This window comes from Dendrobates tinctorius, unplaced genomic scaffold, assembly GCF_039654945.1.
Source record: "Dendrobates tinctorius isolate UK_male_01 unplaced genomic scaffold, ASM3965494v1 ptg000128l, whole genome shotgun sequence".
NCBI lineage: Eukaryota > Metazoa > Chordata > Amphibia > Anura > Dendrobatidae > Dendrobates > Dendrobates tinctorius.
Genome location: NW_027361796.1, coordinates 2,538,597 through 2,566,376, shown reverse-complemented (window position 1 = coordinate 2,566,376; position 27,780 = coordinate 2,538,597).

The following is a 27,780-nucleotide window of genomic DNA, read 5'->3' as shown; positions in this document are numbered from 1 at the left end:
AAATGCTAACTACAAACATGTAAATTCAAAAGAGACTAAAATTCTTACTAAAAAGTATGTAAGAATTGACATACTAAACATTTGTCTAAGTTGTTTCACAGTTCAGGCATCTTCGCTCATTTACAGCGGTACATTGCCCACACAAGGATTTACGACAATTCATACAACTTCCAACTGATCTATTCTTTTTGCATTTTTGTTTTACCTGGCAAAATTTTGTTTGCAGCATCCCATCAGAAGAATTTGTGACTTCGGACACGACACGCTTTCGCCTAGATCTAACGTAAGGACCACCCAACTCTGTAACGAGCTTTTGCAAAAACGGAGGTCGCTTCCTTGTACACTATTCAAGCATTCATACCTGCTAAGTCGAGGGTATTTTCAAATGAGTGAACAGGCCATCTCCAAGTACATGTTCTTGTGGTGCATTTGCGTGCCATTTGATCTAGGACATCTACTCCTTATTTAGTTTCATTCTAAAACTTTACGGTTTCAGGAGTCTTTTCAGCAGATTCCGAAGCAACGTCGATATCGGGATGCATGGAACTCAAAATTATAACATTCTTGCTTGGTTTACCTTGACACAGTAAAGGGGGTTTTTACACATAGCGATATCGCTAGCAATATCGCTAAAACGTCACTGATTTAGTGACGTTATAGCGATATCGCTAGCGATATCGCTATGTGTGATACTTACCTCCGACCGGCTCCCCCGCTGTCCATCGCTGATCGCGTGAGATTGGGCGGCTCCATTTCTTGTCGTCAGCTTCCTGCTGGGCTTCCTGCTGTGACGACGAGCAACGCGTGGAGGCGGGCGGGAGGACGTCTGAATGCTGTGTGTGAAAGGTGAGTATCGTGCGCTGCGTCGCTGCTGCATCGCTGTGAGATCTTTCTGTGTGAAAGCTCACTAGCGATCATTTAGCGATGCACCAGCGATCCTGACCGGGTCGTATCGCTGGTCGGATCGCTGGTGCATCGCTAAATGTAAAAGGGCCTTTAGTGTAAAATCATCTTCGTTTATAAAAACTTTAGTCTTGTACAAGTTTTCCTTCATTGATTTGATCTCTTTAGGCACTTCTCGTCTTTTCTTATTTATTAGCAGAAATAAGGAAGGTGTGCTCCAGCGATGAAACAATCCACTGATGTATATAAAAAATATATTTTATTGGCTTCTTAAAAACATGAAAAAGCAATGTGCGTAACACAAAAAGAAGTAATGTGACCAACGCGTTTCAGCAATTAAGCCTTAATCATGGTATACACATACATGAAGTCACCTAAGCTATATACTCTACCAACAAGTGCATCAGGTGGAGGGTCAAATTCAAATTACACATCAAGAAATTAACCCTTCCTGGTAAAGAAGGCATAAATGAACAAAATAAGAATGAAAAAACATACATAAAACAACCAGGAAAAATAATATAATAAAAACACGACACCGAAAAAAACATATATTAATATTGCAATATCAGATCTTGTCTGGAATTCATACCCAATTTAAAGATCCAATAAGATTCCCTATTATGGATTTTTCTTCTATGATCTCCTCCTCTAATGGGTCTGAACACCCTCTCTATACCTTTGAATTTAAGAGACCTGGTATCCCCATTATGTATATACTTAAAATGTTTGGAAACCGCTGAGATATTTAATGCAGTCGGACTATTAGTGTCTGATACATGTCGTCTAATACGCTTTTTTAATGGACCAGTGGTGCAACCCACATATTGTAAATTGCACTGAACGCACTCAACCAAATAGATTACACCAGAAGTATTGCAATTAATATAGCAGCCAATCAAAAAACTTTTTTTAGTAACTGAAGAAACAAAAATTGCGTTTATTATAGTCTGCATGTTCACAGGCTTTGCAAGTTACATGTCCACATTTATAAAAACCTTTATGTAAAAGCCATGTAGGTTGTGTGGGTGCATTTGGTTCAGGAAAAAAACTGGGCGAAACAATGTTTCCCAGAGTTTGTGATTTTTTAGCTACAAAGCAAATATGGGATCGCTTTAGAACCTCAGACAATTTTTCATTTTCATTTAGTATAGGTAAATATTTTTGTATAATTTGAATAATATTCCTATATTGAGGGCTGTATTCAGTGGAAAAAAGTAATAAAGGAATCATTGTCTGCGGTTCCAGATCGATCCAAAAATAAATCATTTCTATTAATATTGTCCACAATAGATGTCGCTCTACTTAAATGTCGATTTGTATATCCCCTTTATTGTAATCTACCAATAGTCTTGATTTTTTCAGAAAATAAATTTCATCAGAAGAACAATATCTTTTTATCCGAATTAATTCCCCTACAAGAATATTACATAAGATGTGTGGGAGATGACATGACTTAGCATTCAAAATAGAATTGCTGTCTGTTGGTTTTTTGTACGGCATGAAAAAAAAATTTTCTCCACATGATCACCTGTAATGGTAACGTCCAAATAATTGACATGTGTTTGAGTAATTTGATGTGTGAACTTCAGATTAAATTTATTGTCATTAATGTACTTTATAAATGCATTAGGCTGGTTTCACATTTGCGTTTTTTAGCGCTGGAAAAAAACGCATATGTGCGCATGCGTTTTTTCCCCTATATTTAACATGGGTGCGCATACCTGCGCGCTTGTAAGCGCATGTATGCGATTTTCATGCGCTGCGTTTTTTTGGGGTGTGCGTTTGGATTTTCCAGACGCAGCATGTTGCATTTTTTGGCCCTGCAAAAAAGCGCATGCGCACATATGCGCACGTTTTGCGCTAAAAATGGCCATTATAGCCTATGGATGCGCATATGTGCGCACTGGCATGCTCATGTATGCGTTTTTTTGCATATGCGTTTTTTTTTTTAACCATGGAATTTAGGGGTTTGGGTTAGAGTTAGGGTTAGTTAAGGGGGTTTAGGGTTAGGGTTAGGGTCAGGGTCAGGGTTAGGGTTGGGGTTTGGGTCAGGGTTAGGGTTAAGTATGGTTTGGTTAAGGGTTAGGGTCAGGGTTAGGGTCAGGATTAGGGTTAAGTATGGTTTGGTTAAGGGTTAGGGTCAGGGTTAGGGTTATGGTTAGGGTCAGGGTTAGGGTTAGGGTTAGGGTTAGTTAGGGTTTAGGGTTTGGGTTAGGGTTAAGTATGATTTGGTTAAGGGTTAGGGTCAGGGTTAGGGTTAGGGTTAGGGTCAGGGTTAGGGTTAGGGTTAGGGTCAGGGTTAGGGTTAGTAAAGTCATGGTTTGGGTTAGTGTGAGGGGCCACCTAATGTTGGAAAAAACCGCAAACGCGGTAAAAACGCACTAAAAACGCATACAAACGCATAAAAACGCTGCGTTTTTTTCATGCATGCTCATAAAAATGCTTGAAAAAAACGCAGCAGTTGTATGCTTTTGTATGCGTTTTTTCAATGCGTTTTTTTGCGGGAAAAACGCGCTGCAAAAAAAAGCAAGTGTGAAACTAGCCTTAGCCTCTACATCACTGCCTGTCCATGTCCATATTATTATTATATTGTCGATATAATGCCCATAAAAATAAATATTAGCATGAAAAAAAAAATTTTCAGAGAGGAGAAAAAAGTCCTCCCAAACCGCAACAACCAAATTGGAAAGGGAAGGTGAGAATTTCCCTCCCAGACCTTTAGTCTGAAGAAAAAACCCACTGCAAATGAAAAATAATTATGGGATAACAAAAAAGCAACAGAATGTATAAGAAAATCTTGAATATGTACTTGGTATCTACTATAATTATGCAAAAAAACTTTAAACTATATAACGCAATATCGTGGGGACTCGAGGAGTATAAATAGTCTACATCACAACTTAGCCAGCAAAAAGTGGAGTCCCATTTGATTTTATCCAAAGAAGAAATTAACATCTTGGTGTCTCTAATAAAACCTGGAATAGTAGAAACAAGGGGTTGTAAGTACATGTCAACCCATTCCCCCAATTTTTCGTTAAGACCACCAATACTAGCAATAATGGGTCTAAGAGGGTGGGGAATCCCTTTATGTATCTTCGGAAGAGCATGATAAATTGGCACAATAGGATTCTCAACATATAAATATTCAGAGAGTTTGACATTAAGTGTCCCACTTGTAACCCCCTTCTGTAATAATTCCAATAATTGCGACTGAAAAATAGTAGTTTTCAGATTTAAGTTTAGTGTAATAATCAACATCTTCTAGGATTTTACAATTCTCTTTATGATAAAGGGAAGCATTTAACACCACAATTCCACCCCCTTTATCAGCTGACTTAATCAGCAAATCCTTATTATTAACTATTTAAGTGAGAGCTACTCTTTCAGGTGCTGATAAATTATCTTTAGAAGAATTACATTTCTGGTCCAATAGATCTAACTCCTTTTCAATAAGTTCTTGGAAGGTGTCCATTACCCGGGGACGTGATTGTAGGGGGTAAAAATAGGGATTGCTTTTAGAAAAATTAGCGTTCAAAGATAAATCAGGATATAATGAATTACTTCCTAACTCTCTTAGGTCGGGGACACACTGTGCTTAGGCAGTCCGTTAGGCGGACTGCATTACACCGCGGTATAACGCGGTGTAACGCAGTCCGTTAACACTGCCATTGAACCCCATTGTCGGGCGCATCCCGACGCATGCCGTTAAGTGGCACGCGTTCGCGATGTGCCGTCATTCAGTGACGGAGCCTCGGATGCGGCCTACAGCGTCTGAGGCTCCGTCACCACTAGCGCAGATGAATCATCTGCGCTAGCAGGTATAGCATAACGCGATCGTGTTATGCTATACTGTTAACGCAGCCCTTCAACGCTATGCGTTGAACGGGCTGCTTATTGTAATTGTTAGCGCCACAGACTGTGAGGAGGAATACCCTGGAGTGGACCCTCTGGACCGTGGCACCGAGGGACCCCGGACGAGCAACCTGGTGTGACCGACCCCTATACAGGGATCGTTAGGCGCAAGACCAGAGACTCGAATGCCACGGCAGCCGGAACCAAGAGGGGCGGCTCGGAATGGTGCACAGGGCGTGAGCAGGAACAGACACAGGACTTGAACAGGCACGGTTACCGGACTGGAGCAGGCACGGAGACAGGACTGGAGCCGGCACGGACACAGGACTTGAACAGGCAAGGACACAGGACTGGAGCTGGCACGGACACTGGACTGGAACAGGCACGGACACTGGACTGGAACAGGCACGGAGACAGGACTGGAGCAGGCACGGAGACAGGACTGGAGCAGGCACGGACACAGGACTGGAACAGGCACGGACACAGGACTGGAGCAGGCACGGAGACAGGACTGGAGCAGGCACGGAGACAGGACTGGAGCAGGCACAGAGACAGGACTGGAACAGGCACGGAGACAGGACTGGAACAGGCTCGGAGACAGGACTGGAACAGGTGCGGAGACAGGACTGGAACAGGCTCGGAGACAGGACTGGAACAGGCGTGGAGACAGGACTGGAACAGGCGCGGACACAGGACAGGTACGGGCACGGACACAGGACTGGAGCAGGGCTGGAAGCAAGCACAGAGGTTAGGCAGCGAGCCGAATTCCAGCGGAGTACACAGGGCCTGAGGCGCAGAAGGAAAACAACCACGGTCAGGCGCCTCCACTAAGGGAGGGCGGCCTGATATGGCTGCTGCTGAGCCCCCATTGGTCCGGCGGTGCAATTGGGGCAGGGCACCGCCGGAACCCAGCTTAGCGGCGGAGGACCGGCCGTGACCTACTGCGCATGCGCGGGACCCGTGGTGACGTCACCAGCCGTGGGCCGGAGGAAGGGAGAGGCCGACGCCGGGGCTGGAGGAAGCGAGGCTGCTGGAGGGAGCGCGGCTGCCGGACGAGGTGAGTATCGCTGCGCGCACGGGGGCGCAGGGCTGGGAGCGTGACAGGGGGATCGGGGACCGTGACAGTACCCCCCCTTAAGCCGCCCCCCGCTGCGGTTGGCAAAAAATTTCCTGAGAATGTGGGGGGCGTTGATGTTCTCCCGGGGCTCCCAGGATCTCTCCTCAGGACCAAACCCCTCCCAGTCAACAAGGAAAAAGGTCCTCCCTCTAACTCTCCTCATGGCGAGAATATCCCTCACCTCGAAAGTATCATCCGAGCCCACAGGCTGAGGAGCTGGAGTGGGTGAAGGATGGAATTGATTCAGGACCACAGGTTTCAGGAGGGAGACGTGGAAGGTGTTCGGGATACGGAGCGAAGCAGGCAACCTCAATTTGTAGGCGACTTCATTGACTCGATCCAGGACCTCAAAAGGACCTATGTACCGGGGGCCCAGCTTGTAAGAGGGTAGTTTCAGTTGAATGTACTTGGATGAGAGCCAGACCTTATCCCCAATGTGAAACGGTGGAGGGTCCAGCCTCCTCTTGTCTGCGTGGTTCTTCATTCGCTCACTGGCCCTTTTGAGAGTGGAGTTGGTCTCGGACCAGATTTCAGAGAATTCCTGGAACAAGGAGTTGGCTGCCGGTACTTCAGAGGTTGGAGCGACAGGAAGAGGTATGTTAGGGTGTTTGCCGAATACCACAAAAAAGGGCGATTTAGTAGAGGATTCGCTGGCATGATTGTTGTAGGCGAATTCCGCCCAAGGAAGCAGATCAGCCCAATTATCCTGGTGGCCGTTGGAAAAATGCCGAAGGTATGCAGTCAGGATCTGGTTAGTTCGTTCCGCTTGCCCATTGGTTTGTGGATGATAGGCAGAAGAAAAATCCAAGGAAATATCCAGAAGTTTGCAAAGTGCTCTCCAAAATTTTGCCGTAAACTGTACCCCACGATCAGAGACAATTCGTTCAGGTAGACCATGTAGTCTGAAAATCTGATGGACGAAGATCTTGGCTAATCCAGGTGCGGAAGGGAGGCCGCTTAGCGGAATGAAATGCGCCATTTTAGAAAAGCGGTCCACTACCACAAGAATCACCGTACAGCCAGACAAACGGGGCAGATCCGTGATAAAGTCCATGGCGATATTCTCCCAAGGCGACTTCGGTACCGGCAGGGGAAGCAGCAGGCCAAATGGAGGACAACGGGGTGTCTTATTCCTAGCACAGGAGGAACAGGAGGCGACAAAGTCTGCCACATCTTGACGGAGAGTGGACCACCAATAATACCGCGTTATGAGGGCCAGGGTCTTCCCAATTCCGGCATGACCAGCCAGTTTGGAGGAATGCCCCCACAGAAGAACTCTCCTCTTAACGTCCTCTGGTACGAGAGTCTTGCCCGGAGGTGGAAAAAGCAGAGACAACGGAGCCACTGTGATTATCTTCGTAGGCTCGATAACATGGGAAGGTTCCTCCCCAGATTCAGTTGGTTGAAAGACTCTGGATAGAGCATCGGCTTTAGCGTTCTTGTCTCCAGGGCGGAAGTGCAGCTCGAAATCAAAGCGGGCAAAAAACAGAGACCATCTAGCCTGTCGAGGATTGAGTCTCTGGGCGGTCTGGAGGTAGGCTAGATTTTTGTGGTCAGAGTAAACAATAAAAGGGTGAACTGCTCCTTCCAGAAGGTGACGCCACTCCTCCAATGCCAACTTCATGGCCAGAAGCTCACGGTCGCCAATCGAATAGTTACACTCTGCCGGCGAAAAGGCTCTGGAGAAAAAGCCACAAGGACGTAGGCGGCCCGAACCGGTCCTCTGGGACAAGACAGCCCCGGCGCCAGTCGAGGAAGCGTCCACCTCCAGCACGAAAGGCTTGCCGCTCTCAGGACGGATCAATACGGGAGCTGTGGAAAAAGCTTGTTTTAGCAACTGGAAGGCCTCTTCGGCTTCAGGTGTCCAGGAGTTGGCAGAGATCCCCTTTCGGGTAAGGGCCGAGATCGGCCTGGAGAGCGAGGAGAAGTGCAGAATGAACTGCCGATAGTAGTTCGCGAAGCCCAAGAAACGTTGAATAGCTCTTAAGCCAGCGGGGCGAGGCCACTTGAGAATGGCGGAGAGTTTCTCGGGATCCATCTGAAGCCCGGCATCGGAGATGATGTAGCCCAGAAAAGGCAGGAAGGTCTGTTCGAACAGGCACTTCTCCATCTTGGCATATAGACGATTCTCTCGAAGACGCCGAAGAACAAGGCGGACAGTCCTCCTGTGGGATGGAAGATCCGGGGAGAAGACCAGAATGTCATCCAGGTAGACTACGACACAGGAGTACAGGAGGTCTCGGAAGATTTCATTGACGAACTCCTGGAACACCGCCGGGGCATTGCACAGACCGAATGGCATCACCAAGTACTCATAATGACCGTCACGGGTGTTAAAGGCGGTCTTCCATTCATCGCCGGCACGGATGCGGATGAGGTTGTATGCCCCCCTGAGATCCAGTTTGGAGAAGATGCGTGCCCCCCTGAGACGGTCAAACAACTCCGGGATAAGAGGAAGTGGGTACCGGTTTTTGATAGTGATGTTGTTCAATCCTCTATAATCGATACATGGGCGCAGCGAACCGTCTTTCTTTTTAACGAAAAAGAACCCGGCGCCGGCAGGAGATGAAGACTTCCGAATGAATCCCTTGGCAAGGTTCTCCGTGACGTATTCGGACATGGCGGCGGATTCTGCAGGGGACAGCGGGTAGATCCTGCCCCTGGGAGGAGTAGAACCGGGGATAAGCTCAATCGGGCAGTCGAAAGCTCCATGCGGTGGAAGAACCTCCGACTCCTTCTTGTCGAAAACGTCCCAATAAGCCCAATAGGCGGAAGGAAGCCCAGAGAGATCCTGAGGTGGGCGAACGGGAACCACTGGCTGAATGGGGTTCAGACAGCGACCATGACATGGGTCTCCCCAGCACAAGACCTCCCCGGTCGACCAGTTGAGGACCGGCTGGTGTGTCCGTAACCACGGGAGACCGAGGAGAATGGCATGAGACAAGTCGGGCAGCACATAGAAGGCTACTTTTTCACGGTGGAGGGCACCGACTTGCAAGATTACCTCTTCTGTGACCGCGGTGATGGAGTCCAACAACGGTCGGCCATCAACGGAAGCGATAATCCGAGGGTTCTTCAGGGAGACCACGGGAATCCGATATTTGTCCACCACTTCACGCCAGATGAAGTTGCCTGCTGAGCCCGAATCCACATAGGCCACCTCGGACCCACGCCTCCCCCCTGAAAGCAGAAGAACGGAAAGTGTGAGGGCCTGAGAGGAATCATAATCACCTAGGAAGGCCTCTCTTACCTGGCCTAGGTGGAAGAGTTTCCCGGTCTCTCAGGACAAGAGCGGATGAAGTGGGATGCCCCTCCACAGTAAAGACAAAGCCCTTGCTCCCGTCTCTCCCTCTGACGTCTCTCAGCCATCCGGACCCGATCTACCTGCATGGGCTCAGGGGGCGGAGTATGTCCAGGACCAGGCGGACGAGGATTAAAGGACCGGCTAGCGATCTGGGCCGGCCTAATGGGCCTCCTATCCCTCGCCGTTTCCCGGGCGCGCTCCTGGAACCTGAGGTCAATTCGAGTGGCCAGGGAGATGAGGTCCTCGAGGTTGGTGGGGGTATCACGCCCCGCCAACTCGTCCTTAATTCTGCCCGACAACCCACGCCAAAAGGCCCCGACCAATGCCGCGTTATTCCAACCCAATTCGGAGGACATGGTGCGGAACCGAATGGCGTATTGACCAACAGTCAGGGAGCCCTGGTGTAGGTTGAAAAGAGATTCGGTAAGCGAGGCTACCCATCCAGGCTCATCGAACACCTTACGAAAGGTGTCCAAGAAGAGCGGGATGTTAGAAACAATAGGATCGTCCCTCTCCCAGAGCGGATTTAACCAAGATAAGGCCTCTCCCTCCAGATGGGACATGATGAAGGCCACCTTGGCCCGATCGGAAGGATACTGATGAGGCTGAAGCTCAAAATGCAAGCCACACTGGTTTAGGAACCCTCTACACTGTCTGGGGTCCCCAGCGTATCGGGGTGGTTTGGCAAGGCGAGGAGAGGGGAACGGAGCGGGACTGGGGATGGCGGCCGAGGCCGCAGCGGCGGACTGGAGATCTCCCAGACGGCTATCTACCGAGGCCATATATGACAAAATGTGGGACTGAGCGTCCCGCTGCTGGCTCAACTCCTGCTGGAGGCCGGCCAGCTGTGCGGCATTCCCCGGATCGGCCGCCTGGAGAGCGGACAAGCGGGACTCCATGGCCTTCATGACCGACATAATGCTCCCCTGGTTCTCCCGTAAAAAGAGAAGCTCCTTTTGACCGGGAGCGGCAGCACCGGCGGGATCCATGGCCTGACCGTACTGTTAGCGCCACAGACTGTGAGGAGGAATACCCTGGAGTGGACCCTCTGGACCGTGGCACCGAGGGACCCCGGACGAGCAACCTGGTGTGACCGACCCCTATACAGGGATCGTTAGGCGCAAGACCAGAGACTCGAATGCCACGGCAGCCGGAACCAAGAGGGGCGCCTCAGAATGGTGCACAGGGCGTGAGCAGGAACAGACACAGGACTTGAACAGGCACGGTTACCAGACTGGAGCAGGCATGGAGACAGGACTGGAGCCGGCACGGACACAGGACTTGAACAGGCAAGGACACAGGACTGGAGCTGGCACGGACACTGGACTGGAACAGGCACGGACACTGGACTGGAACAGGCATGGAGACAGGACTGGAGCAGGCACGGAGACAGGACTGGAGCAGGCACGGACACAGGACTGGAACAGGCACGGACACAGGACTGGAGCAGGCACGGAGACAGGACTGGAGCAGGCACGGAGACAGGACTGGAGCAGGCACGGAGACAGGACTGGAACAGGCACGGAGACAGGACTGGAACAGGCGCGGAGACAGGACTGGAACAGGCGCGGAGACAGGACTGGAACAGGCTCGGAGACAGGACTGGAACAGGCGCGGAGACAGGACTGGAACAGGCGCGGACACAGGACAGGTACGGGCACAGACACAGGACTGGAGCAGGGCTGGAAGCAAGCACAGAGGTTAGGCAGCGAGCCGGATTCCAGCGAAGTACACAGGGCCTGAGGCGCAGAAGGAAAACAACCACGGTCAGGCGCCTCCACTAAGGGAGGGCGGCCTGATATGGCTGCTGCTGAGCCCCCATTGGTCCGGCGGTGCAATTGGGGCAGGGCACCGCCGGAACCCAGCTTAGCGGCGGAGGACCGGCCGCGACCTACTGCGCATGCGCAGGACCCGCGGTGACGTCACCAGCCGTGGGCCGGAGGAAGGGAGAGGCCGACGCCGGGGCTGGAGGAAGCGAGGCTGCTGGAGGGAGCGCGGCTGCCGGACGAGGTGAGTATCCCTGCGCGCACGGGGGCGCAGGGCTGGGAGCGTGACAGGGGGATCGGGGACCGTGACAGTAATGTGAACCTAGCCTAAATGACATGATATGTTGCATTTCAAAGAATGTAGGAACATTGTGTATAGACACATTATCATTGTGCAACAATTTTTGTGTATAAGACATAACAGAAGAATCAACATTATAATCATCATCCTGCAAAAAAATGACATTTAAGGGTTAATTTCCGTGACAATTTATTAATGTCCAATAAGGTTTTAAAAAGATCAAATTTCCTAACCGGAGAAAAACCAAGTCCCTTCGATAATAGAGAGATCTGAGCAGAAAACAAAATGTAACTGGACAGGTTCCAGACAGGACACATTAGAAGCGATTCTTGTTTTTCTGAGGGTAGCGGCTTTCTCCTATGTTTCCTTCCCGACCTCCTGCATCGTTTTTTGAGGATGTTTGATTTCCACCAGGTTTTCTTTGTTGTGTAAACAGGTCCTTATGCAATGGACCAGCTGAATCATCCGAAAAATCATCCATAGAAGTAAAGGAGGTTGAGGAAGCATTTGAAACAGTAGAAGTATTGGAGAAACTGACTTTCCGACCCTCTCTGTTACCATGTTTGCCATTTTTGAGAATAGAATTACGTGGTCTATTATTTTTCCATGTATAGACCTCATTTTTTTTTCGTAGTCACGAGAGTCTCTGTCAAACTTTACTCTTAGTATTAACAATGGAGTCTTCAAGAGACTGTAGATTTTTTTTAACATTCTCTCATTGGCTTTGGTAAATTGTTTAGTATCCATGACAGGTTTCAAAGACAAATGTATAGCATTAATGTCTTCTTTTACCTTGGATAATTCAGCCTCTTCATGTTTCACAATTAAATCCATCAATTTTATGAAGCAAGATGACAAGATTTGATTCCAATCTTTAAGGAAGCTGTCCGTATAGAGGAAGGTTGCATTTTTGCTAATCCTCAAACCTCTAGGGATCATGTCTTTAGAAATATATGTGTCATGATTCCAGTGCAGGTTTTTTGAGCTGCACACCGGGGGTTAATGTCTGGAGCTCTGTGCAGGTTTTGACCTGCACACTTGGGATTAATGATTGTGGCCTCTTTCTGGTTCTGGGAGAGCTTCATAAACCCCTGGGTAGCTTCAATCCCTGCCAGTTATACTTTTGCCTTTGGCCTAGTGTGCTGACCCCCGTGTGCCTGTGTGTTGGTATAGCTTGTTTATATGGTTCTGACCCAATTCTGTTTCCCGTTGTGAGTTTGCCTGTTGATTTTGTACTGCGTTATTATCTGTGTATAACTCATCGCCTGTGACCTGACTACTCTCTGCTCGCCCCTCTGGTACCTTGCAGCTATCTCTGTGTGATTCATTGGCTATGTCCTGACTATTCTCACTGTCTATGCCCCTGGGTAACTTTGTCTCGCAGTTACTCTGCTAGGAATTGTCTTGCAGCTCCTAGCTCTGTGGAGTTTAGGCCACGCCTCTAGCAGTCACGTGCTTCAGCTCCTGCGGCTCTGAAGTACGCATCTATTCGGTTGCTGCCCGCTCCACAGGTAGCTTTGAGCACAGTTCGCTTTACTCAGGACACGTGCACTGGCTCAGTGAGCAAGTTCAGTGCGGTGTCTCCTGATATTATAACTGGCCTACAATTTTTTTTTTTTTTTCTCTCCTCACTGCTGCAGCATGGACCCAATGTGTGCTTTATCTGAGCAGGTGAAAAGCTTGACTCAGTCACTGCAGAAGCTTAGTTTGGAACACCAAGCTCTGGCCCAGTCCCAATGGCGGGTTGAGGACTCAGTTCAGGGGGTACTTTCCGCAGGCTTCCAGCAGGTGGGGAATAGAGATGTCATTTTAGTGCCACCTGAATCCCCGGTTAAATTGCCAGATATATTTTCTGGTAACAAGGATGATTTCAGGGCATTTAAGGAGGGCTGTAAGCTTTTTTTTTTCTTTGAGACCCCGCTCCTCTGGGGATGAGAAACAGAGGGTGGGGGTGGTGATGTCCCTGCTTAGGGGGTCCCCACAAGCCTGGGCATTCTCGCTTTCCTCTTCTGCCCCTGAGAGAATGTCTGTGGATGCATTTTTTGAAGCCTTAGGGCTTATTTATGATGAGCCTGATAGAGTGCGGTTGGCTGAGGACAAAGTGATGAGTGTCTGTCAGGGGGAGCACTCGGCCGAATGGTTCTGTACTGAATTCAGACGTTGGGCAGCCGATATTTCCTGGAGTGACGCCGCCCTGCGGGGGCTTTTCCACAGAGGCCTGTGTGAACGTCTGAAGGATGCTTTGGCACTTCATCCTCCGCCTGACTCCCTGGAGGATGCCATGGTCCAAGCGGTTCGCATGGATCGCAGGCTGCGGGCTAGAGGCATTATGCAACGGGAAACGCCCTTATTTTTCAGTGGAGATGAGACCCAGACTCTTCCTATGGCTATGGAGGTGAACGCTGTCACCTGTGAGGGAAAGGAAAGAAGACGCCGTCGGGAAAAGCAGTTGTGCTTCTATTGTGGGAAATCTGGACATTGGAAGAAGGACTGCCCCTCCTGTCCGTCATCCTCCAAGATGGCGGGAAACGACTAGGTCTGGGTAGTAATCGAGGAGGCTACCCAGACCTTCAGGTACAATTTTCCTCATGTGCAAAAATGGTGCTGCAGGTGGAACTGGAACTTGGTTATGGTCCTGTTCAGACTACTGCTTTTATTGACTGCGGTTCAGCTGTGAACCTGATTGATACCAAGGTTATGACTCTAAATAAGATAGGGACAGTCAGGCTTCACGATCCTGTTAAACTTGTGGCAATTGACTCATCTCCTCTAACCGAAGAGGGTATCTGTTGCAGGTCTGAACTTTTTTCTCTAAAAGTGGGTTCCACTCATGTGGAGAAACTAAGTTGTCTGGTGGTAGATAACTTGCCTGCAGGACTGGTACTGGGGATGCCTTGGCTTCAACGCCATAATCCTACCATTGATTGGGTTACAGGGGAAATCACTCAATGGGGATGCAATAATAAATGTGGTAACCGGGGACATCTTGTTAACGCTGTTAAATCTGTGTCGTCTGTCGATCTAGAAGGTATTCCGGAGTACCTGAAAGATTTCGAAGACGTTTTTTCCGAAAGTGAGGCTTTGGCGCTGCCACCACATAGACCCTATGATTGTGCCATTGATTTAGTACCCGGAGCCAAGTTACCTAAGGCTCGATTGTTCAATTTGTCTGGGCCTGAGCGCCAAGCCATGAAGGAGTACATAGCTGAGAGTCTCCACAAAGGGCATATCAGGCCTTCTGTGTCACCTGTGGCAGCAGGGTTCTTCTTTGTGAAGAAAAAAGATGGTGGTTTGCGGCCGTGCCTCGACTTTCGGGAACTGAACAAGATAACGGTTAGGAACTCTTACCCGCTTCCCCTCATCCCAGACTTATGTAACCAGTTAGCTGGGGCCCAATGGTTCTCCAAGTTAGATCTGCGGGGGGTCAATCTCACTTGCAACATCTAAAGACAGTTCTCCAGAGACTCAGGGAGAACCAATTGTTCGCCAAATTGGAAAAGTGTTCGTTTTTTGTACAGGAGCTGTCTTTTTTGGGGTTGATTGTGTCCTGTGAGGGGTTTCGTATGGATCCTAAGAAGGTGCTGGCGATCGCTGACTGGGTTCAGCCTCGAGATCTTAAGAGGCTCCAGCGCTTCTTAGGATTTGCAAACTATTACCGGAGATTCATTAAAGGTTTCTCACAAGTGGTTAAACCACTCACGGATCTTACCCAGAAGGGAGCTGATGTAAAAAATTGGTCTGTCCTCGCTAAGGAATCCTTCTGAGCGATTAAGAAATGTTTTATGTCTGCCCCGCTGTTGGTGCAACCTGACCCGTCCAAACCATTCATTGTGGAGGTGGATGCTTCTGAAGTGGGGGTGGGGGCTGTGCTGTGCCAGGGTCCGGCCACTCTTACCAATCTCAAACCCTGTGCCTTCTTCTCCAAGAAGTTCTCTTCAGCTGAGAAAAACTATGATGTAGGCAATAGAGAACTTCTTGCGGTCAAGCTGGCGTTTGAGGAATGGAGGCACTTTTTGGAAGGGGCGGCTCACCCTATCACGGTTGTCACGGATCACAAAAATTTGGCATACCTTGAATCTGCTAAGAGGCTTACTCCTAGACAGGCCCGTTGGTCACTTTTTCTTTCACGATTTCAGTTCTCAATTACTTTTCGACCGGGGTCCAAAAATGTTAAAGCGGATGCCCTGTCCAGAAGTTTTGATCCAGTATCTCCCCCTGAGCTGCCGTCCTCCATTCTTCCCCCAGGGGTGGTAGTGGCGGGGGTCTCAACTGAGTTGGAACAAGAAATCCTAAGGGCTCAGGCCCTAGCTCCGGCAACCAGGCCAAGCGATAAACTGTTTGTTCCAGATGCATTGCGGCCTAGACTTCTGCAGGAGTTTCATGATTCTAGGCTGAGTGCTCATCCAGGTATCACGGCCACTAGAGAGGCAGTAGCCAGGGGTTTTTGGTGGCCTTCATTAAGGTCCGATGTCAAGGAATTTGTGTCTGCTTGTGGCATGTGTGCCCGTTCCAAAAGCTCGCATAACCGACCGGCTGGGGAACTCATACCTTTACCGGTTCCTGATAGGCCACGGACTCATCTTTCCATGGATTTTATTACCGGCCTTCCACCTTCCAGGGGCAATACCGTGATCTGGGTGGTGGTGGATAGGTTTTCTAAACAGGCCCATTTCATTCCCTTGGCAGCATTACCTTCAGCAGAAACATTGTCAAGGTTGTTTGTGCAGCATGTGGTCCGATTGCATGGGGTACCCCTGAATGTTGTGTCTGACAGAGGTGTGCAGTTTGTGGCCAAATTTTGGAGGGCGTTCTGTATGAAATTGGGCATCTCACTCTCCTTCTCGTCGGCATATCACCCGGAGAGCAATGGTCAGACAGAACGCACCAATCAATCCCTGGAACAAATTCTCAGGTGTCTGACCTCCGCCAGACAGGAGGATTGGTGTGATGCGTTACCGTTGGCTGAATTCGCATTTAACAACCGGGTGAGTCAGTCCACCAACATGACCCCATTCCTGATTAACTATGGCTTTAATCCGCATTTTGGGGAGTTTTCTCGGGTGGATTCCGGTTGTCCAGGAGCAGAGGGGTCCGTTCAACGGTTAAAAAACCTCTGGGCTGAAGTCCGGCGTAATATCTCTCGGGCCCAGGGGAGATACAAATATTTTGCGGACAAAAAGAGAGCCTCGGGAGACATGTTTCATGTGGGAGAGAAGGTTTGGCTCTCCACGCGTAACATCAACTTAAAGGTACCATCAGTTAAGTTGGGACCAAAGTTCATTGGTCCGTACGAGATTATGGAGATAGTCAACCCAGTGGCATATAGGTTGCGTCTCCCCGCCTCCTTAAAAATATCTAATGTGTTCCATAACTCTCTGTTGAAACCAGCAGGATCTGTCAAAGAGAACTCTGAGACTGTTGTTCCTCCAGTGCTGGTGGAGGGTCAATTGGAGTATGAGGTCGAACATATTGTGGACTCTCGGCGGGTGCGCCGCTCTTTGCAGTACCTGGTCCATTGGAAGGGATATGGACCAGAAGAGCGCTCATGGGTCCCTGCTCGCTCGGTACATGGAGATCGCCTGGTTCAGGCGTTTCATGCCAAGTACCCGGGGAAGCCTGGGGGTCCAGAGGCCCCCCGTTGAGAGGGGGGTACTGTCATGATTCCAGTGCAGGTTTTTTGAGCTGCACACCGGGGGTTAATGTCTGGAGCTCTGTGCAGGTTTTGACCTGCACACTTGGGGTTAATGATTGTGGCCTCTTTCTGGTTCTGGGAGAGCTTCATAAACCCCTGGGTAGCTTCAATCCCTGCCAGTTATACTTTTGCCTTTGGCCTAGTGTGCTGACCCCCGTGTGCCTGTGTGTTGCTATAGCTTGTTTATATGGTTCTGACCCGATTCTGTTTCCCGTTGTGAGTTTGCCTGTTGATTTTGTACTGCGTTATTATCTGTGTATGACTCATCGCCTGTGACCTGACTATTCTCTGCTCCCCCCTCTTGTACCTTGCAGCTATCTGTGTATGACTCATTGGCTACGTCCTGACTATTCTCTCTGTCTATGCCCCTTGGTAACTTTGTCTCACAGTTACTCTGCTAGGAATTGTCTTGCAGCTCCTAGCTCTGTGGAGTTTAGGCCACGCCTCTAGCAGTCACGTGCTTCAGCTCCTGCGGCTCTGAAGTACGCATCTATTCGGTTGCTGCCCGCTCCACAGGTAGCTTTGAGCACAGTTCGCTTTACTCAGGACACGTGCACTGGCTCAGTGAGCAAGTTCAGTGCGGTGTCTCCTGATAATATGATTTCAGTGATGTTGAATCCCACCATAGCTTAAATTCTTTAGATTTTTTAGACTCAAGTTGCTTCATGAGATCAAGACTGCAAGAAACTTCAATGTTACCCACATTATTATGTTGTAAATTATTAAAGATAGAATTAAATCTATCCAAACGAGTTGCATCACTCATATCTTCAGGATTCTTTTATGAATCAACCATAAATATAAGGTGAGAGCACCGACACAAAGGACTGTATAAATATAAAAAAATGGGATGAGGGGAAGGGAAAGTCAGCTCACCACAGTACATTGACATGTAGCAGTGGAAGTCCTCTGCACGGAGCCGCCCCAGTCCAGGGCGTCAGCAATCAGCAGAAAGAAGGAAGGTGTGCTCCAGCGATGAAACAATCCACTGATTTATATAAAAAAATATATTTTATTGACTTCTTAAAAACATTAAAAAGCAGTGTGGGTAAGACAAAAAGAAGTAATGTGACCAACGTGTTTCAGCAATTAAGCCTTAATCATGGTATACACATACATGAAGTCACCTAAGCTATATACTCTACCAACAAGTGCATCAGGTGGAGGGTCAAATTCAAATTACACATCAATAAATTAACCCTTCCTGTTAAAGAAGGAAAAAATGACCAAAATAAGAATGAAATTACATACATAAATCAACCAGGAAAAATAATATAATAAAAACAGGACACCAAAAAAAACATATTAATAATGCAATATCAGATCTTGTCTGGAATTCATACCCAATGGGACCCTAGTATTTAATTTAAAGATCCAATAAGATTCCCTATTACGTATTTTTCTTCTATGATCTCCTCCTCTCATGGATCTGAACACCCTCTCTACCTATACTAAATGAAAATGAAAAATTGTCTGAGGTTTTAAAGTGATCCTATATTCACTTTGTAGCTAAAAAAATCGCAAACTTTGGGGAACATTGTTTCGCCCAGTTTTTTTCCTGAACCAAGTGCACCCACACAACCTACATGGCTTTTACATAAAGGTTTTTATAACTGTGGACATGTAACTTGCAAAGCCTGTGAACATGCAGACTATAATAAACGCAATTTTGTTTCTTCAGTTACTAAAAAAGTTTTTTGATTGGCAGCTACATTAACCCCTTCACCCCCAAGGGTGGTTTGCACGTTCATGACCGGGCCAATTTTTACAATTCTGACCACTGTCCCTTTATGAGGTCATAACTCTGGAACGCTTCCATGGATCCCAGTGATTCTGACATTGTTTTCTCGTGACATATTGTACTTCATGTTAGTGGTAAAATTTCATTCAAATAACTTGTGTTTATTTGTGAAAAAAACGGAAATTTGGCAAAAATTTTGAAAATTTCGCAATTTTCCAACTTTGAATTTTTATGCCCTTAAATCACAGAGATACAGCACACAAAAAACTTGATAACTAACATTTCCCACATGTTTACTTTACATCAGCACAATTTTGGAACCAACATTTTTTTTTGTTAGGAAGTTATAAGGGTTAAAAGTTGACCAGCGATTTCTCATTTTTACAACACCATTTTATTTTTAGGACCACATCACATTTGAAGCCACTTTGAGGGGTCTATATGATAGAAAATACCCAAAAGTGACACCATTCTAAAAACTGAACCCCTTAAGGTGCTCAAAACCACATTCAAGAAGTTTATTAACCCATTAGGTGCGTCACAGGAATTTTTTTGAATATTTAAAAAGAAATGAACATCTAACTTTTTTTCACAAAAAAAATACTTCAGGTTCAATTTTTTTTATTTTACCAAGGGTAACAGGAGAAATTGGACTGCAAAAGTTATTGTGCAATTTGTCCTGAGTACGCTGATACCTGATTTGTGGGGGGAAACAACTGTTTCGGCACATGGCAGAGCTCAGAATGGAAGGAGCGCCGTTTGACTTTTTCAATGCAAAATTGGCTGGAATTCAGATCAGACGCCATGTCACGTTTGGAGAGTCCCTGATGTACCTAAACAGTGGAAACCCCCTACAAGTGACCCCTTTTGGAAACTAGACCCCCCAAGGAACTTATCTAGATATGTGGTGAAAACTTTGAACCCACAAGGGCTTTACAGAAGTTTATAACGTACAGCGGTACAATTAAAAAATCATATTTTTTCCACAAAAATGATCTTTTCACCCCAATTTTTATTTTCACAAGGGTAACAGGACCCTAAAAGTTATTGTGCAATTTGTCCTGAGTATGCTGATACCCCACATGTGGGGGTAAACCACTATTTGGGCACATGGCAGAGCTCGGAAGGGAAGCAGCGCCATTTGACGTTTTTGGCTGGAATTGAGATCAGACATCATGTCGCGATTGGAAAACCCCTGATGTACCAAAACAGTGGAAACCCCCCACAAATTACACCATTTTGGAAACTAGACCCCCTAAGGAACTTATCTAGATGTGTGGTGAGAACTTTGAACCCCCAAGGGCTTCACAGAAGTTTATAGCATAAAGCCGTACTATTAAAAAATCATATTTTTTCCACAAAAATGATCTTTTCACCCTCAATTCTTATTTTTCCAAGGGTAACAGCACCCTAAAAGTTATTGTGCAATTTTTCCTGAGTACGCTGATACCCCACATGTGGGGGTAAACCACTATTTGGGCGCATGGCAGAGCTCGGAAGGGAAGCAGCGCCATTTGACGTTTTTGGCTGGAATTGAGATCAGACAGCATGTCGCGATTGGAAAACCCCTGATGTACCTAAACAGTGGAAACCCCCCACAAATGACACCATTTTGTAAACTAGACCCCCAAGGAACTTATCTAGATGTGTGGTGAGCACTTTGAACCCCCCAGTGCTTCACAGAAGTTTATAATGCCAGGGCATGAAAATAAAAAAATCGTATTTTTTCCACAAACATGATCAATTAGTCCCCAATTTTTTTTATTTTCCCAAGGGTAACAGGAGAAATTGAACCCCAAAAGTTGTTGTCCAATTTGTCCTGAGTACGCTGACACCCCATATGTGGGAGAAAACTACTGTATGGACACACGTCAGGGCTCGGAAGGGAAGTAGTGACGTTTTGGAATGCAGACATTGCTGGAATGGTCTGCGGGTGTCATGTTGCCTTTGGAGAGCCCCTAATGTACCTAAACAGTGGAAACCCCCCAGAAATGACCCCATTTTGAAAACTAGACCCCCTAATGAACTTATCTAGATGTGAGGTGAGCACTTTGAACCCCCAAGGGCTTCACAGAAGTTATAATGCCAGGACATGAAAATAAAAAAATCGTATTTTTTCCACAAACATGATCAATTAGTCCCCAATTTTTTTATTTTCCCAAGGGTAACAGGAGAAATTGAACCCTAAAAGTTGTTGTCCAATTTGTCCTGAGTACGCTGACACCCCATATGTGGGAGAAAACTACTGTATGGACACACGTCAGGGCTCGGAAAGGGAAGTAGTGACGTTTTGGAATGCAGACTTTGATGGAATGGTCTGGGGGTGTCATGTTGCCTTTGTAGAGCCCCTAATGTACCTAAACAGTGGAAACACCCACAAATGACCCCATTTTGGAAACGAGAACCCCTAAGGAACTTATCTAGATGTGTGGTGAGCACTTTGAACCCCCAAGGGCTTCACAGAAGTTTATAATGCCCGGGCATGAAAATAGAAAAATCGTATTTTTTCCACAAACATGATCAATTAGTCCCCAATTTTTTTATTTTCCCAAGGGTAACAGGAGAAATTGAACCCTAAAAGTTGTTGTCCAATTTGTCCTGAGTACGCTGACACCCCATATGTGGGAGAAAACTACTGTATGGACACACGTCAGGGCTCGGAAGGGAAGCAGTGACGTTTTGGAATGCAGACTTTGATGGAATGGTCTGCGGGTGTCATGTGCGTTTGGAGAGCCCCTGATGTACCTAAACTATTGAAACTCCCCACAAGTGACCCCATTTTGGACACTAGACCCCCCCACGGAACTTATCTAGATGTGTGGTGAGCACTTTGAACCCCCAAGTGCTTCACAGAAGTTTATAACGCTCGGACGTGAAAATCATTTTTTTCCACAAAAATGATATTTTTGCCCCCAATTTTTTATTTTCCTAAGGGTAACAGGAGAAATTGGACCCCAAAAATTGTTTTGCAATTTATCCTGAGTAGGCTGATACCCTTCATGTGGGGGTAAAACACTGTTTGGGCGCATGGCAGAGCTTGGAAGGGAAGGAGCACCATACGACTTTTTCAACTCAGAATTGGCTGGAATTGAGATCAGACACAATGTTGCATTTGGAGAGCCCCTGATGTGCCCAAACAGTGGAAACCCCCAATTCTAACTCCAACCTGAACCCCAACACACCCCTAACCCTAATCTCAGCCCTAACCCTAACCCTAGCCCTAACCCTAGCCCTAACCCTAGCCCTAACCCTAACCCTAACCCTAACCCTAGCCCTAGCCCTAACCCTAGCCCTAACCCTAACCCTAACCCTAGCCCTAACCCTAGCCCTAACCCTAACCCTAATGGAAAAATGGAAATAAATACATTTTTTTTAATTTTATTATTTTTCCCTAACTAAGGGGGTGATAACGGGGGGTTTGATTTACTATTTATGGCGGTTTTTATATTTGGCAGCTGTCGCACGCTAAAAGACGCTTTTTATTGTAAAAATAGTTTTTGCATCACCATATATTGAGAGCTATAATGTTTCCGTATTTTGACCCACCGAGTCATGTGAGGTCTTATTTTTTGCGGGACGAGTTGACGTTTTTATCGGTACCATTTTCGGGCACATGACTTTTTTTGATCGCTTTTTATTCCGATTTTTGGGACGCAGAATGAACAAAAACCAGCGTTTCATGAATTTCTTTTGGGGGGTGCGTTTACACCGTTCCGCGTGCGGTAAAATTGATAAAGCAGTTTTATTCTTCGGGTCAGTACAGTTACAGCAATACCTCATTTAGGTGGTTTTTTTATGTTTTGTCGGTTTTATGCAATGAAAACTATTTTATATAAAAAATAATTATTTTTGCATCGCTTTATTCTGCGAGCTATAACTTTTTTATTTTTTTGCTGATGATGCTGTTTGGTGGCTCGTTTTTTGCGGGACAAGATGATGTTTTCAGCGGTACCATGGATATTTATATGCGTCTTTTTGATCGCGCGTTATTACACTTTTTGTTTGGCGGTATGATAATAAATCATTATTTTTTGCTTCGTTTTTTATTTTTATTTTTTAAGGGGTTCGCTAAAGGGGTTAACTAATGGGACAGTTTTATAGGGCATGTCGTTATAGATGCGGCGATACCTAATATGTGTACTTTTATTGTTTTTTTTTTTTATTATTTTCAAAAAATGAATTTATTGGGGAATATTTTTTTTTTTTTTACTAATTTATTTGGCGATTTTTTTTAAATTTATTTTTACACTTTTTTTAATTTTTTTTTACTTTATTACATAGTCCCAGTTGGGACATCACTGTCCTGTGACAGATCGCTGATCTGTCACATCACAGATCACTGTGACAGATCAGCGATCTGTCACAGGCAGTGCCGAAGGCTTCCTCATGAATGCGCTTTGCAGGCACTGAGGAAGCCAGCTTCCTGCAGGCCCCCGAAGGCTCCCGTCGCCATCTTGGATTCGGATTTGGAGGAAAGGAGCCCCCCGCAGCAGCGCTGCATATTGCGCTGCCATGGGGGGCTCAGGGAAGCACGGAGGGAGCCCCCTCCCTACCGATGCTTCCCTTTAACTCCTGGTACACCGCGATCATGTTTGATCGCGGTGTGCAAGGGGTTAACGTGTCGGGGGCGGTCCGTGACTGCCCCTGACACATTGTGCCGGGTATCAGCTGTGATAATCAGCTTGCACCCGGCCGCAATCAGCGGCGCTCACCATGTGGGCGCCGTTGATCGCGGTAGACGTACTATCCCATCCACGGTCATACGGGCCCAGGTACCGTGGACGGGATAGTACTTCGGATGTCAGGAAGGGGTTAATTGCAATACTTCTGGTGTAATCTATTTGGTTGAGTGCGTTCAGTGCAATTTACAATATGTGGGTTGCACCACTGGTCCATTAAAAAAGCGTATTAGACGACATATATCAGACACTAATAGTCCGACTGCATTAAATATCTCAGCGGTTTCCAAACATTTTAAGTATATACATAATGGGCATACCAGGTCTCTTAAATTCAAAGGTATAGAGAGGGTGTTCAGACCCATGAGAGGAGGAGATCATAGAAGAAAAATCCTTAATAGGGAATCTAATTGGATTTTTAAATTAAATACTAGGGTCCCATTGGGTACGAATTCCAGACAAGATCTGATATTGTAATATTAATATATTTTTTTTTGGTGTCCTGTTTTTATTATATTATTTTTGCTGGTTGTTTTATGTATGTTTTTTCATTCTTATTTTGTTCATTTATTCCTTCTTTACCAGGAAGGGTTAATTTCTTGATGTGTAATTTGAATTTGACCCTCCACCTGATGCACTTGTTGGTAGAGTATATAGCTTAGGTGACTTCATGTATGTGTATACCATGATTAAGGCTTAATTGCTGAAACGCGTTGGTCACATTACTTCTTTTTGTGTTACCCACATTGCTTTTTAATGTTTTTAAGAAGCCTATAAAATATTTTTTTTTATATACATCAGTGGATTATTTCATCGCTGGAGCACACCTTCCTTCTTTCTGCTGATTGCTGACGCCCTGGACTGGGGCGGCTCCGTGCAGACGATTTTCACTGCTACATGTCGATATGCTGTGGTGAGCTGACTTTCTCGTCCCCTCATCCCATTTTTTGGCTTTCTTATTTATCATTCCCACAATGGTCGTTCCCTGGCTTTTTAATTGTTTAGCAAGTTTGACTGACGTAAAATAGTTATATGTGGTCACATTTCTTCCTTCTTTAAAAAATGGCTGCATTATTTTCATCGCTACTTATTCGGCTAAACGGTTATCAGCACAGCGTGAATCATCTTTTCCAAGATAAGGGAAGCCATTTGCAAGATATTTTCTATCCTTGTCAACAGCTAGCCAATATTTATGGCCATATTTGTCCGGCTTGGAAGAAATATACTGAGTGAAAGGACATCTAGTTTTGCTGGGGAAAAGTTGTTCATCAAAAGGTTTGTAAGAAGCAATGCAATTATTAGTGAAACTATCCCACACTATATAAAAGAGAGCAAACTTGTTGGTTTTGAGTCGCTCAGACTTCTCATCAAATCTTAGATAATGCAAAATTTCTACAAAACGGTTCCTAGACATGATCATTTAACAAAATGATAATTCCCAGTTATTTGACCAAAAACTGGCAATAGAGTGATGGCTCGTGCCTGATATTCTGCGAGTGTAAAATATGGCAATAAATACCTCTAGTTCCTCATTGGAAAGAGTAAAATCTTCATCATTTTTCCTTCGTGTTTTTGCAATTGTACAACTCTTTATGTGAGTCAAGATGAACGAATCGAAAAATAATCACCATGCACTCAAAGCACTATCACTAATTACATTCCTTCTCATGTATCCTGTAGGGCCAGGCGCTTCTCTAAGTATGTTTTGGTTTGCACGCCTACCAGGTAAGTATTTCTCCAATCTCGAGAAGTTTCCAATGGCTGAAACAAGCATTCCTGGAGATTCATCATTGCCTTCTGTGGTGTTGGTTGCTGCATCGCCTTCGCCGTCGCCGTCATATGTTGAGGATACATTTTTGCGACATTTTGTAGATTGTTTCTGTCCACGAACTGGAGGATGGTCGCGAGGCAACAACGCCGCTCGAGCGTGATCCCCAGTTGACCAGCTTGCAACATCTGGAAAAAAGTTGTTGAATATTTTGTATTTTTGCTTTGTAACTCATTGTATGTAAGAACAAATAAATATACATAACTGCTTACCTTCCGCATTTGTTCCTTCTGAATCTTCAGATTCGCTAGAAACGTTTTGAGGATTGAAATCTTTGTCAGTGTCAGCATCAAATTGATTTTCCTCCATTTCGCATTCTGATTCATCCTCCGCAATAGAATGCAAAATAGCAAGAATATCGTCAGGCTTTAGCGCACTTCTAAGGCAACATTTATTCTAAACTTATTCTAAATATACAAGTAAATGAAAACTAAAAGAAATAATAACATTTAGCGACAAAGACTAGCAAAATATAGTAGGGAGTCAAAATGACTCCCTTTGGTAATGAAAGGTAAATTTTGAAAAAAAGGTACTCTTTTTTTTCCAAAAATTATTTATTGTCACAAAATCGTTTTTCGCAACCTAAATGAGTAAAAGTCAATGAGTCTCAAGCCGGAATTCGGAAAAATGTAGTCACAGAAGAGACATAAAAATCAATTGGTAGTTCTAGTGATTTATGCAATACTTAACCGAGAAAAAAAATATCAGATTTTTTGAATGACGAAACAAAATTCATGACCGAAGGGGATGAATTGAATTTTCATAGATTTCAACTTATTTTCTTGTCGATTTAATTATTTCAGTGGACTGTCTCCATAAGGATTTCTCTAAAAGGATATAGCAGAAATATGCCAGAAAAATAGCCCCCTGCTATAGATGCTTCATTATTATTATTACTATGCTGCATTATTGCTATCAATCTGACAATCGATCCGCTTCACCCTCAGGTACAGTATGTCCACTGCCTGCCATACCATCACCCATCTTTCCTGACCCAACTCACCCTGTATCTGTCTGCTATTACTGGTATGTCCACTGGCTGCAATACCATCACTCATCTTTCCTGACCCCACTCACCCTGTATTTGTCTGCTATTAATGTTTTTTTTCTTCCCTTGCATGTTGTCTCACCTTAATTCCTTGATGCTAACACACAGTTGGTTTTATCTATCCATTTGGATCTGACTCTTTCCTTTGGCATTTTCTCTTCCGACTTCTAACTTATCCCCTCCTGTGTCTGTGATCAGTCTCCCGGCTGCCCCTCCCTCCTGACCACACCTGGCCTATTTCATGTGTACTTAGCTTGTTATAAATGCAGAGTTGCAGGTCTGCCTGACCATGTATGGCTCCATAAGGATGTCTCTAAAAGGATAAAGCAGAAATATGCCAGAAATGAGCCAGAAGTGAACAGAAGGTATAACTAACCACTGTTATTAAATGTACTAACTTTCTTTCTCTTTCCTCCACACATACTCTCATCATGCTGACATAAGCTCTAACAGTTTTGGCTCCATTACTCCTCACTCTCCTTTGCTATCCGCAAACTCCAGCTCTCTCTAACCAAGTAATAATCTATACTTCCCTCCTTCCTCCCCACCTGACCGCCACTGACCTGCTCCCCAACCTTAGATCTCTCCTAAACAGACACAAAACAAGCCGCCCACTCTCCTTCTCCCACCTGTTCTGTCTTTCTCTGCTTCTCCTCACTGCTGGTGACATATCTCCCAATCCTGGACCCCCAAATTTCTTACCTCCCATCATTGCCCCCTTCTATCGCTCCCAACCCAGTATAAACACCCCAAATCTTGCCCACCTCAAAGCCGATCCCTTGGCGCCCACCACCCTGCTCCTTCTCTCTGGATCACTCTGGAATGCCTGCTCAATCTGCAATAAACTCCACATGATTCAAGACCTCTTTACCTCTTGTAATCTTTCCTACCTGGGTCTCACCAAAACAGGGTTGACACCCTCCGACACAGCCTCCTTTGCTGCACTATGTTATGGCGGCCTCCACTTCACCCACACTCCTCACCTTGGCAACAGACAAGGTGGAGGAGTGGGCCTTCTCCTTTCATCCAACTGTACCACTTTAACCAAATCCCACCTCTTCTCTCCCTTATCCTCCCCGCTTTTGAAGTCCACTCTGTACGCATCTACTCCTCCTCCAACTTCCACATTGCCACATAATGTGGTATGTTGTGAGTTCATTCTCTGGTTCACCAGTTGTGAGTTCTCCTTCCAGACTCCCTCTGGTGGTAACAGGAGGTAGTGAGGCTGATTTGATCGGTGGAGATCTGCCACCTGAGAATGAGGATGACGATTGGACCTCAGGAGTCTCAGATTGGATTTAAGGCAGTCGACGCCCTATTCAGTTGCTGGTGATTCCTTCTGGCTTGTCAGCTCTTGGTTTTCAGCTCTGTTCCAGTCATCTAAAGCTAAGTTTATCTGCTAATGTTCACACTTGATTTTGTTGGTCTATTCAGTTTTTTGGTGTGGTCAGCCAGCCCCGGCTGGGGGTTGTGCTGAATTTCCACTCTTATTTATCAGTATTTTGCCAATTTGCTTTTTGTCCCTTACTAGTTTGGTCTCTTTTTG